Raw genomic sequence first — 18,333 nt, forward strand, 5'->3', positions numbered from 1 at the left:
ATGCAGAGAAAGTTTATTATTCAACAAAATGTATGCGATTAAATAATTAATTAAAATGCAGAGAAAGTATATTATTCAACAAAATGTATGCGATTAAATAATTAATTAAAATGCAGAGAAAGTATATTATTCAACAAAATGTATGCGATTAAATAATTAATTAAAATGCAGAGAAAGTATATTATTCAACAAAATGTATGCGATTAAATAATTAATTAAAATGCAGAGAAAGTTTATTATTTAACAAAATGTATGCGATTAAATAATTAATTAAAATGCAGAGAAAGTATATTATTCAACAAAATGTATGCGATTAAATAATTAATTAAAATGCACAAATACAAATACAATTTGCAGTATAATAATGATAAAGCATTATAATCACAACAAATAAATCAATGATGTTATGCACAATTGTGAAATACAATTTTAAAAGTGTCCTTACAAAAGGTTTCTGAAATTGTATTATGTGCCAAAAACACTCCTTTACATCCGAATACAAGCATGTGTGTTAACTTGGGATTTCAACAACAGCCAGCACCGCTTGGAAGTCAAAATGGTGGTGGCAGCCCCTCTGGACTCGATCCAGTACCAAAGGCCCAGTAATTAAAATGTGTTATTTTAAAGTCATTTGCTTTGATTTCCCAAAGTGTCCATCTGTTTCTTTGTTAGTCTGTAAGCAGGATATCTAAAAAGGTTTTGGACGGATTCGGATGAAATTTGGTGGAGATGTTGGGTGTTTGACAAGGACAAATTGATTAGATTTTGGTGAAGATCCGAATCCGGGTCTGGATCCTGGTATTTTTAAATACTTTTAGGGATTGATTATCCACCATTGAGAGATGGAGTTAAAAACCATTTTAGCATGATATTTCAAAAAGTTGCAGATGAGTTGTGACAAAACTAGGTGGTTGAGTTAGTTCGGTGACGAGAACAACCGATTCGATTTTGGTTTCGGTCCGAATCCAGATCCGGCCTATCAGTGGGATACAAAACGTAAACTGTTCAGCCAGGCGGAGGTGTGTATTCTACCGAGTGCCGTTCTAGTTGTCAGTGTGTTGATGATGTAAAACTAGCAGAGATGGCTAACACGTCATTTAAAATGGCTAAGAGAGATGGCTAACACGGCAAGCATATATGAATAACATGGCTAACAAGGCATTTAACACGGCGAGAAAAGATGGTTAACACGGCGTTTAGCAAAGCTAGAAGAGATAGCTAATGCGCTCTTTAACACTGCTCGGAGAGATGACTGGGCTAACACGGCATTCAACATGGCTAGCAGAGATGATTATCATGGCTAGCAGAGACGGTTAACACAGCTAGCATAGATGGTTAACACATCGAGCAGAGATTGATATAATGGTGTTTAACCTGGCTAGCATAGATGGTTAACACAGCCAGCAGAGAAGGCTATCACGGTGTTTAACCTGGCTAGCACAGATGGTTAACACAGCCAGCAGAGAATGCTATCACGGTGTTTAACCTGGCTAGCATAGATGGTTAACACAGCCAGCAGAGAATGCTATCACGGTGTTTAACCTGGCTAGCATAGATGGTTAACACAGCCAGCAGAGATTGATATCACGGTGTTTAACCTGGCTAGCATAGATGGTTAACACAGCTAGCAGAGATTGCTATCACTGCGTTTAACCTGGCTAGCATAGATGGCTAACACAGCTAGCAGAGATTGCTATCACTGCGTTTAACCTGGCTAGCATAGATGGCTAACACAGCTGGCAGAGATTGCTATCACTGCGTTTAACCTGGCTAGCATAGATGGTTAACAAGGTGTTTAACACAAATATCAGAGATGGCTAACACTGCATTGAACATGGCCAGCATAGATGGCTAACACTGCATTGAACATGTCCAGCATAGATGGCTAACACTGAGCTTAACATGGCTACCAGAGATGGCTAACAAGGTGTTTAACACTGCGAGGAGAGATGGCTAAAAGGGCATTTAACATGGCTATCAGAGATGGCTAACATTGTGTTTAACACGGCTAGCAGAGATAGGTAACACCACATTTAACAGGGCTGGCATCGATGGCTAAAAGTGCATTAAAAATGGCTCGCATAGATGGCTAAAACGGCATTAAACATGGCTAGTACAGACAACTCACACTGCATTTAACATGGCTAGCATAGATGGCTAGCATAGATGGCTAACACTGTGTTTAACATGGCTAGCATAGATGGCTCATAGTGCATTAAAATGGCTAGCAGAGATGGCTAAAACGTCATTAAACACGGCCAGCATAGATAGCTAACACTGCATTTAACACGGCTCGCATAGATGGCTAACAGTGCGTTAAAAATGGCTCACATAGATGCCTAAAACGGCATTAAACATGGCTAGTACAGATAGCTCACACTGCATTTAACATGGCTAGCATAGATGGCTAACACTGTGTTTAACATGGCAAGCATAGATGGCCAACACTGCATTTAACACGGCTAGCAGAGATAGCTAACACTGTATTTAACACGGCTAGCATAGATGGCTAACACTGTGTTTAACACGGCTAGCATAGATGGCTAACACTGTGTTTAACATGGCTAGCATCGATGGCTAACAGTGCATTAAAAATGGCTCGCATAGATGGCTAAAACGGCATTAAACATGGCTAGTACAGATAGCTCACACTGCATTTAACATGGCGAGCATAGATGGCTAACACTGTGTTTAACATGGCTAGCATAGATGGCTAACACTGTGTTTAACATGGTTAGCATAGATGGCTCACAGTGCATTAAAAATGGTGAGCATAGATGGCTCACAGTGCATTAAAAATGGCTAGCATAGATGGCTAAAACGTCATTAAACACGGCTAGCAGAGATAGCTAACACTGCATTTAACACGGTTAGCATATATGGCTAAAACGGCATTAAACATGGCTAGTACAGATAGCTCTCACTGCATTTAACACGGCTAGCATAGATGGCTAACACTGTGTTTAACATGGCTAGCAGACATGGCTAACACTGCATTAAACACGGGTAGCAGAGATAGCTGACACTGTATATAACACGGCTAGCATAGATGGCTAACACTGTGTTTAACATGGCTAGCATAGATGGCTAACACTGTGTTTAACATGGCTAGCATCGATGGCTCACATTGCATTTAACACGGCTGGCAGAGATAGCTAACACTGCATTTAACACGGCTAGCATAGATGGCAAAAACTGTGTTTAACATGGCTAGCATCGATGGCTAACATTGCATTAAAAATGGCTCGCATAGATGGCTAAAACGGCATTAAACATGGCGAGTACAGATAGCTCACACTGCATTTAACATGGCTAGCATAGATGGCTAACACTGTGTTTAACATGGCTAGCATAGATGGCTAACACTGTGTTTAACATGGTTAGCATAGATGGCTCACAGTGCATTAAAAATGGCGAGCATAGATGGCTCACAGTGCATTAAAAATGGCTAGCATAGATGGCTAAAATGTCATTAAACACGGCTAGTAGAGATAGCTAACACTGCATTTAACACGGCAAGCATATATGGCTAAAACGGCATTAAACATGGCTAGTACAGATAGCTCACACTGCATTTAACACGGCTAGCATAGATGGCTAACACTGCATTTAACACGGCTAGCAGAGATGGCTGACACTGCATTTAACACGGCTAGCATAGATGGCTCGCATTGCATTAAAAATGGCTAGCAGAGATGGCTAACACTGCATTTAACACGGCTAGCAGAGATGGCTAACACTACATTTAACACGGCTAGCATAGATGGCTAACACTGCATAGAACATGGCCAGCATAGATGGCTAACACTGTGCTTAACATGGCTACCAGAGATGGCTAAAAAGGTGTTTAACACTGCGAGGAGAGATGGCTAAAAGTGCATTAAAAATGGCTCGCATAGATGGCTAAAACGACGGCATTAAACATGGCTAGTACAGATAGCTCACACTGCATTTAACATGGCTAGCATAGATGGCTAACACTGTGTTTAACATGGCTAGCATAAATGGCTAACACTGTGTTTAACATGGCTAGCATAGATGGCTAACACTGTGTTTAACATGGCTAGCAGAGATGGCTAACACTGCATTTAACACGGCTAGCAGAGATAGCTAACACTGCATTTAACACAGCTAGCATAGATGGCTAACACTGTGTTTAACATGGCTAGCATAGATGGCTAACACTGTGTTTAACATGGCTAGCATAGATGGCTCACATTGCATTAAAAATGGCTAGCAGAGATGGCTAACACTGCATTTAACACGGCTAGCTTGGATGGCTAACACTGTGTTTAACATGGCTAGCATAGATGGCTAACACTGTGTTAAACATGGCTAGCATCGATGGCTCACAGTGCATTTAAAATGGCTGGCATAGATGGCTCACAGTGCATTAAAAATGGCTCGCATAGATGGCTAACACTGTGTTTAACATGGCTAGCATCGATGGCTCACACTGTGTTTAACATGGCTAGCATAGATGGCTCACAGTGCATTAAAATGGCTGGCATAGATGGCTCACAATGCATTAAAATGGCTCGCATAGATGGCTAACACTGTGTTTAACATGGCTAGCATCGATGGCTCACACTGTGTTTAACATGGCTAGCATAGATGGCTCACAGTGCATTAAAATGGCTAGCATAGATGGCTAACACTGTGCTTAACATGGCTAGCATAGATGGCTAACACTGTGTTTAACATGGCTAGCATAGATGGCTAACACTGTGTTTAACATGGCTAGCATAGAGGCTCACAGTGCATTAAAAATGGCTGGCATAGATGGCTCACAGTGCATTAAAAATGGCTAGCAGAGATGGCTAACACTGCATTTAACATGGCTAGCATAGATGGCTAACACTGTGTTTAACATGGCTAGCATAGATGGCTAACACTGCATTTAACATGGCTAGCATAGATGGCTAACACTGTGTTTAACATGCCTAGCATAGATGGCTAACACTGTGCTTAACATGGCTAGCATAGATGGCTAACACTGTGTTTAACATGGCTAGCATAGATGGCTAACACTGTGTTTAACATGGCTAGCATAGAGGCTCACAGTGCATTAAAAATGGCTGGCATAGATGGCTCACAGTGCATTAAAAATGGCTAGCAGAGATGGCTAACACTGCATTTAACATGGCTAGCATAGATGGCTAACACTGTGTTTAACATGGCTAGCATAGATGGCTAACACTGCATTTAACATGGCTAGCATAGATGGCTAACCCTGTGTTTAACATGCCTAGCATAGATGGCTAACACTGTGTTTAACATGCCTAGCATAGATGGCTCACAGTGCATTAAAAATGGCTAGCAGAGATGGCTAAAACGTCCTTAAACACGGCTAGCAGAGATAGCTAACACTGCATTTAACACGGATAGCAGAGATGGCTAACACTGCATTTGACACGGCTAGCATATGTGGCTAACACTGCATTTAACATGGCTAGCATAGATGGCTAATATCGCATTTAACATGGCTAGCATAGATAGCTAATACTGCATTTAACATGGCTAGCAGAGATGGCTAATATCGCATTTAACATGGCTAGCATAGATGGCTAACACTGTGTTTAACATGGCTAGCATAGATGGCTAACACTGTGTTTAACATGGCTAGCATAGATGGCTAACACTGTGTTTAACATGGCTAGCATCGATGGCTAACACTGTGTTTAACATGGGTAGCATCGATGGCTAACACTGTGTTTAACATGGCTAGCATAGATGGCTCACAGTGCATTAAAAATGGCTGGCATAGATGGCTCACAGTGCATTAAAAATGGCTCGCATAGATGGCTAACACTGTGTTTAACATGGCTAGCATCGATGGCTAACACTGTGTTTAACATGGCTAGCATAGATGGCTCACAGTGCATTAAAATGGCTAGCATAGATGGCTAACACTGTGCTTAACATGGCTAGCATAGATGGCTAACACTGTGTTTAACATGGCTAGCATAGATGGCTAACACTGTGTTTAACATGGCTAGCATAGAGGCTCACAGTGCATTAAAAATGGCTGGCATAGATGGCTCACAGTGCATTAAAAATGGCTAGCAGAGATGGCTAACACTGCATTAAACACGGCTAGCAGAGATAGCTAACACTGCATTTAACACGGCTAGCATATGTGGCTAACACTGCATTTAACATGGCTAGCATAGATGGCTAATATCGCATTTAACATGGCTAGCATAGATAGCTAATACTGCATTTAACATGGCTAGCATAGATGGCTAATATCGCATTTAACATGGCTAGCATAGATAGCTAATACCGCATTTAACATGGCTAGCAGAGATGGCTAATACCGCATTTAACATGGCTAGCATAGATAGCTAACACTGCATTTAACATGGCGAGCAGAGATGGCTAATACCGCGTTTAACATGGCTAGCATAGATAGCTAACACTGCATTTAACATGGCTAGCAGAGATGGCTAAGACCGCATTTAACATGGCTAACATCGATAGCTAACACTGCATTTAACATGGCTAGCATCGATGGCTAACACCGCATTTAACATGGCTAGCATAGATACCTAAACTGCATTTTACATGGCTAGCAGAGATGGCTAACACCGCATTTAACATGGCTAGCATAGATAGCTAAAACTGCATTTAACATGGCTAGCATAGATGGCTAATACCGCATTTAACATGGCTAGCATAGATAGCTAACACTGCATTTAACATGGCTAGCAGAGATGGCTAATACCGCATTTAACATGGCTAGCATAGATAGCTAACACTGCATTTAACATGGCTAGCATCGATGGCTAACACCGCATTTAACATGGCTAGCAGAGATGGCCAACACTGCATTTAACATGGCTAGCAGTGATGGCGAATACCGCATTTAACATGGCTAGCATAGATAGCTAACACTGCATTTAACATGGCTAGCATAGATGGCTAATACCGCATTTAACATGGCGAACATAGATAGCTAACACTGCATTTAACATGGCTAGCAGAGATGGCTAACACCGCATTTAACATGGCTAGCATAGATAGCTAACACTGCATTTAACATGGCTAGCATAGATGGCTAATACCGCATTTAACATGGCTAGCATAGATAGCTAACACTGCATTTAACATGGCTAGCAGAGATGGCTAACACCGCATTTAACATGGCTAGCATAGATAGCTAACACTGCATTTAACATGGCTAGCATAGATGGCTAATACCGCATTTAACATGGCTAGCATAGATAGCTAACACTGCATTTAACATGGCTAGCATAGATGGCTAATACCGCATTTAACATGGCTAGCATAGATAGCTAACACTGCATTTAACATGGCTAGCAGAGATGGCTAACACCGCATTTAACATGGCTAGCAGAGATGGCCAACACTGTTTAACACAAATATCAGAGATGGCTAACACCGCATTTAACACTGCTCGGAGAGATGGGTAAAACAGCATTAAACACGGCCAGCAGAGATGGCCAACAGTGTTTAACACAAATATCAAAGACGGCTAACACTTTTTAACAAGGCTAGCAGAGATGGCTAACACAGCATTTAACACGGCTATCAGAGATGGCACACGGAAACTTTTAGCCAAAGCAGAGGCAATCCTCTACACAGTATAACTTGCAACAACACAACATGGAGACAAGAGAGGGTTCCCGACAAGCTCATTCAGATAATATGCCAGTTTTAAGATGGCAATGATAACCAGAGTAATGAGAATGCATCAAACCCCTTCCTTGTATAAAATTGTGCCATGCCGGGTTGTGTACTCGCTCCCACTCTGTTCAGCACCCTGTTTGCTGCCATGTTGATGCACATTTTCAGAAATTTGTATGTTGCCATTTAATTCCAATTCAGGAATGGTGGAAAACTTTTCAATCTCAGTCATCTGTATACCAACAACAACAAAGTAACTCATTCATGAGCTGGCCTTTCCTGCCAACTGTGCACAAGATCTCAAAGTCATTATGGACTATAATGTCCATCCATTCTGCTTCCTTGTCATGTCCTGCTTCCTTCCTTGTCATTATGGGCTATCTTTGTAATGCTTGTAAGAAATACGGCCTCCCAACAGGCCTAAAGAAAACCGAGGTGATGTTTCTATCAACCCCAGGTATACCCGATATACTACCTGTCAACACCATTCGGGCTCACATAGTTACAACAGTTGAAAGTTGACAATATTTGAAACCATGAAAATTATTTCAAACAATTTATGCATATATTATGAGGTTGCTCTTAGACTTGAGAAAGCAAACTTTGCTTTTAGAAGGCTCTGGGAGTGATCTATACCTTGGTAAATGTTCCCAGGCTAGGCTAAAAACTAACTTGGAAAAAAGAAGAAAATCTGGGTGAAAACTTGAAAACAGATGCTTGTGAAAGGGAGAAATAGAGGACCATGGTGCATGATGGTACAGTATAGTTTGAAATTAAAATAATCCAGCACAACACCCAAGTCAGAAGAAAAATCTTGCTAAAACCAGACATTGATCCAACAGGCCATTGAATTCCAGACTGTGGTACAACATTCCTCGTACAGATAAGAGTATATAGTCAACAGATGGTCCATCACGAAAACCCAAATCAGTGCAGACAAATTGAATATTAATGCTTTATCATCAAATATGATGAAAACCATAATTGTCATCATGATCATGCCAATGACATTAACCTGTACTTATTACGTTGATGTAGCACTCTACAGGGTGTGTCAAAAGTAGCGCCCGATTTCTGTTTATATATATATATATATTGTTACGGGTCGCGGACAAGATGTTACTTTGGGCCGAGCGGATGGTCAACTGCGACCGTTACAGGATCCCCGATTGGCCCGACTCCCCCAACGTTGACCGGATCGCGCCACAGATATTCAATTTGGGAAACCTCTAAAGCGACCGAAAGAGAAGGAAGAGAGAAGAAGACAGAGTACGGAGGAATAACAGGATTTATTATACACACAAGCAAAAAGAAGGAGCGATCAAAGTTATTTACAAACAATGGATGGAAGAAGCAGTCACACAGTGAATCGTTAGCTTATACTATTCAATTTACTTAACCCCAGGACAACGATTAGGACAGACGACGTTCACACTTACACGGGGGAAATTGCAGGCAGGAATGGCGGAGGTGGGTTGCTGGAGAGGGAGGCAGGGTCAGGTCCCTGCAACCGGCAGGGCTGGAGGTAGCAGCTCCCAATTCTTCACGTTTTTGGCGGGAAAACCCTCGGTCGCGTCGACGCTGCTGATGCTGTGGACGTCACACGCTGGCTCGGTCACAACTGCTCCTCTCCTTCTGGTGGAGCCGTCTCCCTCCTCTCAGCGCGTCTCTCCAAAGCTTGTTTCATCTCCAAGTACCTCTCCTTTTTGGTTTGGAGCGTCTCTCATCTCTCATCTCACAGCTCATCTCACAGCTCATCTCTCCTCTCCTCATCTCTCATCTCCCGAAGCAGTCCCTTCCAGTCGCTTTTATTACTCGGGTCGGAATCAAGCCGCCGGCTGCGAGGGCACGCCTACCGGGTCGCTCACCGCGGTGCTGGTTGGCTGTTAGGGCTGTCCGATTCCTCCTTTGATCATTACGACGTGCCACGCCTGTGAGTTGGCGGCTCCTACCCCCCTCTTCTCCGAGATTAGCACATGGGCAATGGCGGCTTGCGGGATTGAACACCACTCGCACCGCTTTTGAAAGGAACTTTGGAGAGCGGAGATGATTGGGGAAATTGAAAGGGGCCTACGCTCATTTCGTTTGATACAATGCAGAGTCAATCTAGTGGGAAACACATATTTAGCCTACATAGAATAAGGAAATAAGCTATTTAAAAAGATATATCGTGGCCTGTGTGTAAGTTTCATGGAATTAACTAGGAGGACGGGCTGCGACCATTATTTACATTACGAGGGTGTTACACACAACAAAACCATACTTTTCACATTCGTTACACTTTCTCAAAATTGTTACACTTCTCAAAACCGTTACACTTCTCAAATTCGTTACAATATATATATATATATATATATATATATATATATATATCTGTCAGTTGATTGTTTGCCATTTGTATTACAGTGTACAAGAAGGTGTAAATAAATGAATGACATGTTTATCTAACCATTTATTCGGGGGAAAATTATTACGGAAAATTATTACGGGGGAAACCCGTAGCTACATTCGTTGCCGTTTTCGGACGACCGGACTTCTTTGCAGTGGCTACTGACCCTGTTGCTTCAAATTTCTCGACAATCAATCGTATGTTTCTTCCCTGGGGTGGGTTAATATCGAATTCCTGTGCCAAACGGCGTGCCGCCATCGTTGGTTGTTCATTACATTTGTAGTAATGTTTCACGCCGCAATGCGTCGATTCATTGAAAGGTAATTCATGGTTCAATTTGGTGCAAATTCAGTAACTTTCCAAACTCTCAGCAATAACCTGCAAAACAAAAACAAAAATAAATAAATTAAGAAAATTAATAATCTGCAAGACAATTATTAGCAACATGACATCCCAGAAAGAATCTGACAGCCGAAAAAACAGAAATCGGGTGCAGGCGCTACTTTTGATTCACCCTGTATATACACACGTGTGAGCACACACCCGCAGGCCCTACAAATAGAAGCATAATTCCACCTTGGAAACAGATTAGGGACACAAGGAGAGCAACTGTGGAAGGAAGTAGGACAAATACAACAGTTCAGGAAAGGAAACAAACACCCAAAACTAACAAAATGAAAATCAAAAGAATAATAAACAAACACAAAATCGAAGACAAAGACCTCAAGTGCTTGTGTGCTGAAAATAAACTCAAAATAGAAATGAAAGCAAGGAAGATTTTTAAAAAACAACTATGAAGAAGGAAACAGGAGAAAACAAAACCACATGTTTGAAAGTAACCCAAAGATATTTTACCGTGAATTGGGGAAACAAAAGCAGAATGTGTCAACGCCCCCTGAAAAAGAAAAACTGGAAAAATACAGGAAAGCAATTTATGAAGATCGAAAAGAACATAACAAGGAAGCAGAATGGATCCCAAACTTGGAAAAGGAGAAGCAACATCTCGAGGAAATGCCCCCATTGATTAATTGATGAAGAGAAAATAAGAAAACAACTTCAAATATGCCAAACTTCAAAAGCCCAGGCCCGGATGGAATTCCAAATTTCTGGCTAAAATAACTTGATGCTCTTCACAATCACCATGCCCGTACATTTACCAAACTGACCCAAGAGGAAAAGGCAGCGGATGAGTGGCGCATAGAAGGGAAGACCTTTCTCATCCCAAAATCGGAGGAAACCCAACTTCCCCACAAATACCGGCCGATAACATCCCGACCAACCACATACAAACTGCTGACAGGAATCATCACAGAAATGATGGACCATCATCTACCACAGCAAGGAGGTTTAGAGGCAGAACAAAAGGGACGTAAGAGAGGTTGCTATGGAACAATTGATCACCTACTACTGAACAAGTTTTTTTGTTTTTTTTAATACAGGGTTGAGGCTCGTGTAAGAGCTAACACATTACACACTGAAACATGCACGGACCCATAAAACATACAATAGACAGGACGTAAAACCTCAAAAGGCCCTTATATAAAATGCTTGAGGCATTTCTTGTTAAAAGTTGGTAACAAGTGTTTTTAACATAATTTGGGTATGCTGAATCCGAATCCGGTTGTTACCAAGCTGGCAAATGCTTTATAGTGGCTCAAAATCGCAATTCAAAATGGCCGCCAAAATCGCACATATTTGATGTGTCAAATTTTGTTATTTCATGCTTTAGGTTAAAATTATGTTAGCAGAGTAGGTATTTGGTCTTTTGAAAACACTTTCAGCATGGATAATTCAAACTAAGTTGATACCAAGCAAATACAAGCTGCTGGCACCCCGCCAGAGGACAAAATCCAAGATGGCCGCAGTAAAATTTGAAAAATGCATATATTTGGTTTCCCACTAGCCACAGATATGTTATTGGTGTCTGAATGTAGTACTTAAGGTTTAGAGTTAAAACAACTCATTAATCACAATACTGACTATTTCTACAACAGCAAACATATTGGACTAGCGGGGTCACCCGTGGGAATCCCACGGGCATGGATGTGTGTGACATTTCGACATATTGAGTTATATGCTGCACATTCATTTTTACAAAATGGTTACTGGCAAGTCATCAGATCCAGAAATGGTGTGAATTTAGTTATTTCACATAATATGTGACCCCTCACTCCTCTCCACCTGACACTCTCCTGTCTCCACCTGACACTCTCCTGTCTCCACCTGACACTCTCCTCTCTCCACCTAGCACTCCTCTCCTCTCCAAACCCTCACATCCCTCTCCTTTCCAATCCCTCACCTCTCCAATCCCTCACACTCCTCTCCTCTGCAATCCTTACCTGGAGTAGTGGTAGTTATACTGCCTCATTCATGTTATTGCTTTTCATAAGTTCTCTTTCAGATTATTGGAATAATTTTATGCTGGACGACAATCCGTGGACTTAGTTAAGGTGTTTAACATACTTAATCAGCGCAATGGCATTAGGTAAGATATACATGCTAACATATTGTTGTCTAAGCTACAGTTTAAATGTGTACACTCGGAGCGGCTTATTTAAGACTTAATTATAAGTATAGTATTATAACCTGTATATTTGAGAACATGCTTATTGGGTACGAGTGTTAACCATGGCTCATCTCTTTTCAGAAAAATGGACCCAGTGCTTAGTCTCAAGAGGCGATCTTCATCACCATCCCTGAGTCTCTGTATCATTTGTCAGAAGGACGACAAGGATGTGCACCAGGCTGGGAAGCAGGGTTTGCTGACACTCCGAGATGCTGTAACCGCACGAAGTAAACTCAGAGATGATAGCAACAGAGATGTTATTGATAGACTCGAAGTTGTGCTTCAGTCAACAGATGCAGTCAGTTGTGTGGCATAGACATTGCTACGCACAATTTACTGACAAGGGAAAAATTCAGCGGTTGCACCAGCATTAGAAAACATCAGGATGTAGTATGGACACAGATGGAGAACAAGCATCGAGCAGCAAAGAAACATGCATCTCTTCCAGATCAACACATATATTGCGAGGATCTGTCCTGGGTACTGACTGGGACAAATGCTTATTCTGTCAAACTGTGCATATAAAGCATAGACTTGTATCTGTAACAACACAGAAAATGAGTGCGCAGATAATCGAGGCGGCACAGTTTGATAAAGTGTTACGTATTCGAGTTGCATGTGTCAACGATCTGATTGCGTCAGAAGGCAAATACCACCTTCAATGCTATGTGAACTTTACGAGGTCCACACAAGCTATTCAAAGCATTAGTCACAGAACTGATCTAGCCATGGCGTGGCTATGTTCAGAGCTGCAAGTCTCAGCTCAGAAAGGACATGTATTGGAACTACATGATGTTTTCAATCGGTACTGCTGCCTGACCAAGGATGCAAACATTGAGATTCCACCATCGTTTCTCAGCCGCAGGGCTTCTTTCACAGAAAAGCTAAAACATCATTTGACGGAGATCTACGAGTTCATCCCTATGCTAGATAGGGCACCCTCGGGAAACAAAACGCTTCTCGTTCCCACAAAATATCGCCATATTCCCATTTCACAGATGGAAGATCAAGACAACGACGAACTATTCACGCCAGTCCATCAACCTGGAGATGACATTTTCCTTTCATTAGTCCACGTAGCCCTTAAGATTAGAGGAGACCTCGTGTCACAGCCAGGCCACAAAGGATTCAACGTCAGTGAAGATGATGCAGCTGCATGTATACCAGATTCCCTATATATGTTCCTTCATCTTCTGTTTGAAGGCCAGTCAGCTCTTGATGGTGACACTGATGAAAATGACGACGAAATACTTGAGGCAAAAGTTCGGTCAAACGTCCTAAACATTGCACAAGATATTGTATTTGCAGTCAGCCATGGGAAAAAGTGGACCCCAAAGCACATTGGACTTGGAAGTACATTGCACCAGGCAACGAGGTCCAAACATCTGGTGCAACTGTTTAATAGTGCAGGTCATGTCCTCAGCTACGATTCCATCCTACAAGTGGATAATGCTCTGGCAGAGCATACCATCCAGAACATGGATACTGAAAATGGTGCAGTCATTCCCCCTAATTTGACACCGGGAAAATTTGTACATTTTCCCACAGATAACATTGACATCAATGATTCATCGATGGATGGAAAGAACACGTTCCATGCCACTCAGATGGCTGTGTGGCAACGAGGTCCTGCTCCAGACTTCAACTTCCATGATCTTGTACCATCGAAGCATAAATCACTTTCAGTGCCAGATGCCATGAATAACATAATAGAAGCCAATGACAGGGAAGCACAACGTACACCAGCGTTTACTGCAGAAATCCAGCCAGAATGGTACACCGAAGTTGAACATGAAAACGCATCAGTGCAACGGGCGCAAGCTACAGATATGTCTTTCTTCATGAAACGGCAAAATGAAAATCCACAGTTGGGATGGACGCAACACAATCAGTTTTACAGCACGACGGATCCAGAAATGACAACGATTGGCTACTTACCAATTATTCAAGCCCCGGTGCATGAGCTCGACACTCTTACTACGGTCATAAAACGCTGCATGCACATCAGCTCAAAGCTAGGTCAAAAGTATGTAGTACTCACGGTAGACCAAGCATTGTATTGCAAATTACTGGAGTTGAAATCTGTGATACCGGAGTTCAAGGAAGTTCTCATCCCTCGCCTTGGTGGTCTTCATATCTCCTTGAACTTTCTCAAAGCTATTGGCCAGCACATGCAGTCGTCGGGGTGAGCAGATATCTGGTCCGAGAGTGGAATTATGGGACCGTCCACCACAGAACACTGTATGGCAGGGCAAGTCATATTCTAGAGGAATGCGAGCTCACAAACGAACATTGCAGGCACTTTGGCAAGTGCTTCTACCACAACTTACAAGCTACCTTGAGGAGCATGACGAGCAGCTGAAAAATGAACTGGACAATGCATCAGATTCGATTGATGATCTTACCGCAATCATTGGATTTTGATTGGATTTTGTCCTCTGGCAGGGTGCCAGCAGCTTGTATTTGCTTGGTATCAACTTAGTTTGAATTATCCATGCTGAAAGTGTTTTCAAAAGACCAAATACCTACTCTGCTAACATAGTTTTAACCTAAAGCATGAAATAACAAAATTTGACACATCAAATATGTGCGATTTTGGCGGCCATTTTGAATTGCGATTTTGAGCCACTATAAAGCATTTGCCAGCTTGGTAACAACCGGATTCGGATTCAGCATACCCAAATTATGTTAAAAACACTTGTTACCAACTTTTAACAAGAAATGCCTCAAGGAGTTACAAATGATGACTTTTCCTCCTGTCTACAATAAAGGGAGCGAGAGACAAGAGGGGGAGAGAGAGGAAAGCATACAAGCACAACAACAGTAGAGAACGGGGACGTCAGTAGATCTGTGGAAGGGAGATGGCTGGCATGGGTGGTGGGGAGGGGAAAGGGGGAAGAAAATAAAAATAAAAAGGTTCACCACCTAGAATCCCGAGATAGACTATAACAAAGCTTTTTGACAGTGTCCCACATTCGTGGATGATAAAATGCATGAAAATATACAAAAATCAATCCCCAAATAATCAAACTGATTGAGAAAGCAATGGAGCTCTGGAATACCACATTGATATTACAGCACTCAGATGGAAAAATCGAAATACCAGATGTGAAAATACAGCATGGGATCTTCCAGGGAGACAGTCTTTCCCCCCTTCTGTTTTGTCTGGATCTTGACCAACTAAGTGACCTCATCAATGAACAAGGGCACAGATACACCCTAACAACCAATAGAAGAACATCCAAATAAATAGGAAATGTGACACATCTACTATACATGGAATTTGATCTCGACAAGTGCACCAGGTGCACATTTGTACAAGGTAAACCAACAAAATAAAAATTGACCTTGAAACAACAACACAGCATTTATAAAATGAAGCATCATACAAATACCTCAGAGTAGAAGAGGGCTACCAAATATGTCACAAACAAATGCACAAAACAATCGCCAAAGAATAACCACATAAAACGAAGCTCTTTATGGTTAGTTCATACATTTTGGGAACGTCCCACATCCAATGTGGATAGTGCAGAGCAACACATTTTATGTTATATTCGAGCAAAAAAGTGCATGGGGGGGTGGGGGGGGGGTGGGTTTGACAATCGACATGTTGTCTGCTCCACCGCCCCCCCCCCCTCCCTCCCTCCTTCCCCCAAACACACACACAGCCAGGCAGTGTCATCATGCCAATGTGATGTCACCCCTTTGATACGATACGCTTTTGAGGCGTAGAAATAATCCGATCAAATTATTATTATTATTTTTTAATATGATGGCACGATGGTGCGGGTGCAACACCCTTCGTATGTCGCTTCCTTCAGTTGGAATCAATGTAATTGCTTCTACCATAATTATTGAGGATTACCAAATCACCGATTTTGCGATCTCTCGATCTGGTACTTTAGTGATGTATTTTGGCGTATTTTTCATTCTACATTCGAAAATAAAAGGTATTCCTTTTAAATGCTTACAATTTCACTTGACAGTAGTTTTAAGCATATAATTTTGTACACATTTGAATTGGTGGCCATTTATTTTTCTGTGCCATCCATACATATGGAGAATGATCGACTGATCATACTCCATGATATTTATTATTTACATTGTAAGCTTCAATATGAGCCTCACTTCTTATAGACAGAATAAAATAACAAACAAGTTGAGCGACATTCAAAGTACACCGACCCCATACCAAATAAATAAATAAATAACATATTGTCACGTGACTCCCCCTCGGTTAAGACCGGGGAAAACACAAATAGCCAAAGCGAGCTTTAACCCCGAGGCGACGATCAAATACAGCCTTCACTCTATATGCGCGGGAGGAAGAAAGAAAAGAAGAAGAAGCAGGAACTTTACCTGACGGTCCGCGCGCGCAAGCGTCTTCAACCCTGTGGAAATTAACTCACAAAAACCCGATTTATGGTACAAAAATAAACGCGGCTTTATTGCCGGACCCCGATACAAAGAAACGTGCCGGTAAAGCTAAACCCCTTAGTGAGCGCTCTTACACACAGACTTGCACAACAGACAAATGGCGAGGATAAAGTAAAATAAGTGTTGTGTTTGAGGGTGCGGGCTTATATCCGTCTAGCTGAGATGTGTCAGGGTTCGTCAGGTCCGAGCACGTCGTCCAGGCCCCAAGCGTGCAGTCCGGACACGGCTCCGGTTGGTCGGAATTAGGCCTCGATGCGCCATCGTTCGCGCTCCACCAGGCCCATGTATGCTGCCGCGGCAGGCCTCGCCTGCACAGTCGTCGCTCGCACGCGAGGTCCCGTACGTGAACGCCGGGTAGGAGGTTCGTAGGCGCTCTGTCTTTCCAACGTCCAACAAGCAAGGGTCCAAGGTCAGAGAGCAATGGCGGAGGGCAAGAAAATAAGAAAGTCCAGGGCAAGCCGAATGTCCAAACGCTTTGGAGCAGTCCAACACGAGAGGGCAGAAGAAAAAAAAAATAATAATAATAATAATTGCGTCAGAGATACGGCAGATGCGTGACCCAGCTGATTTCTGCAGAGAGCCGCTTCAACCAGCCCCGTTTCAACCAGCCGCGTGAAGCCCTGACGGGGCAGCGAGTGACCCTGCCGGTGTGCGGTGTAAAGCCGAATACAAGGAGCTGCCGGCTCCTCGCTTCCTGCCCGGAGTGGACCTGCTCGCTGTGCCCTGTGATTCCACCTGCTCATCCCTCCAAACGATTCCTGTCCTTCCATCCTTCTGTGTACGTGAGTTTGTTTTGTGTGTTCTGTCCTGGGTAATAAGTAAGTCTGTATAAGCTAGAAATTGCACTGTGTCCTTCTGGTCCGTCCCCCTTTCTACATTATTTTATTATCTTTCCTTCTCCTTGGTTTCTTTGGTCTTGTAAATAGTAGTAATAAATTATAGTCGTATTTCAAACCCTTTTTGCCTTCGTCTTCTTCTTCTTCACATCCGTCGTCTTTGTCTTTTCCCCATTGAATACCTGTGGCACGATTTGGCCAACGTTCAGGATCGGGTTAGTCTTTGTTAACGGTTCGTGCCGTGGCTGCCATCCGCTCGGCAAATTAACATCTTATCCGCGGTCGCGAACGAAGCTGCTCACCTGCCTCTGGAGGGAGCTTGGGCAGCTTCAGGGACCACGTCGGTCAGTCACAAACGAGGGGACTAATCCCCCCTCGAGAAGGGATCCGAGGCCGACGTCGGGTTGGCAGAAGGAAGAGAGCAAAATGCTGGCGAGCGAGTGGGTTTACCG

General features: G+C 42.6%; 1 protein-coding gene across 5 annotated transcripts in view; it reads right to left on the reverse strand.

Moving 5' to 3' along the window:
* STK11IP (serine/threonine kinase 11 interacting protein) overlaps positions 1–18,333 on the reverse strand; it is a 131,304-nt gene that overhangs the window by 106,349 nt on the left and 6,622 nt on the right. The window lies entirely within an intron of this gene.

Source organism: Myxine glutinosa, chromosome 7, assembly GCF_964187855.1.
Source record: "Myxine glutinosa chromosome 7, kmMyxGlut1.1, whole genome shotgun sequence".
NCBI lineage: Eukaryota > Metazoa > Chordata > Myxini > Myxiniformes > Myxinidae > Myxine > Myxine glutinosa.